Here is a 1,189-nt window from a genome sequence, read left to right as displayed (position 1 = left end):
GCTTCCATGACCTTTCCTTGTACAAGTTGTGCTGGCTTCCCCAGTATTGTGTACTGTCTTACCCTTCACCAAAGTTACCACTTATCTATTATTTCTTGATAGCACCTTGCCTTCCTCTCCATTAGAAGGTTCTATACCTACACTGTTTATTCCCTCTTTTATTGTTCTGATGTTGTTGTCGTTTACAAATTAACTGCTCTGATTCCCTGTTGTATTTCTTTTGGTTTTTGATAGTCCTTGAGAGTTCATTTCCTAGATTGGTATCTGGCTAGTACGATCCTGCATCCTAGATTCATCTTGCGAGCTGATGTTGTTTGTTCTCAGATCGAAGGACTCCCTTTAATAATTCTTGTAAGTTTCATTTGGTTTTTATGTGTTCCCTATGTGTTCCCTTAATTTCTGTTTATCTGGAAATGTCCTAATTTCATCATCATATATGAATGAGAGTTTTGCAGGATATATTATTCTTGGCTGGCAATTTTTTTCTTTCAAGGTTTTATATATGTCGTCTCATTGCCTTCTTGCCTGCATGGTTTCTGCCGAATAATCTGAGTTTAGTCTTATTGTTTCTCCTCTGTATGTGACTTTTTGTTTTTCTCTATCTGCTCTCAGGATTTTTTGTTTGTCTTTGGTTTAGCCAGGGTGATTATGATATGCCTTGGTGATTTTCTTTTGGGATCTATCCTATATGCTGTTTGTTGAGCTTCTTGGATGGTCAGCTTTCCATCTTTCATGATATTGGGGAAGTTTTCTGTCAGCAGTTCTTCAATGATCCTTTCTGTGTTTTCTGTTTTCTCCCCCTGTTCTGGAACTCCAATCACTCAAAAATGTTTGCTTTTGATTGTATCCCACATAATTCTCAGGGTCCCTTCATTTTTCTGTGTTCTTTTTTTCTGATTTTTCCTCAAACAGAGTTGTATCCAAGTGTTTGTCTTCAATTTTGCTAATCCTGTATTGCACCATTTCAAACCTGCTCCTCACCCTTCTATGACACTGTCCATTTCTGAAATCTTGTTGTTTAGCTTTTGGATTTCTAATTGTTGTTTTTGTATGATTTCTAGTTGTGAATTTATTTTAGCATTTTGTTCCTGCATTATTTTCCTGAATTCTTCCTTTTTTTGTCTGTATTTTGCATGAATTTGTCTGCCTTTTCCAAGAATTTGTCTATTTTTTTCTCAGTTTTGTCTGC

The 1,189-nt window shown here is 36.2% G+C and overlaps 1 protein-coding gene across 1 annotated transcript in view; it reads left to right on the top strand.

The window, feature by feature from the left end:
• Positions 1–1,189, top strand: part of SPTLC3 (serine palmitoyltransferase long chain base subunit 3) — a 202,437-nt gene that overhangs the window by 15,589 nt on the left and 185,659 nt on the right. The gene's annotated exons all lie outside the window — the stretch shown is intronic.

This window comes from Trichechus manatus, unplaced genomic scaffold (assembly GCF_000243295.1).
Source record: "Trichechus manatus latirostris isolate Lorelei unplaced genomic scaffold, TriManLat1.0 scaffold00042, whole genome shotgun sequence".
NCBI lineage: Eukaryota > Metazoa > Chordata > Mammalia > Sirenia > Trichechidae > Trichechus > Trichechus manatus.
The sequence above is the reverse complement of the archived record's forward strand: the minus strand, read 5'-3'. Positions and strand labels throughout refer to the sequence as shown.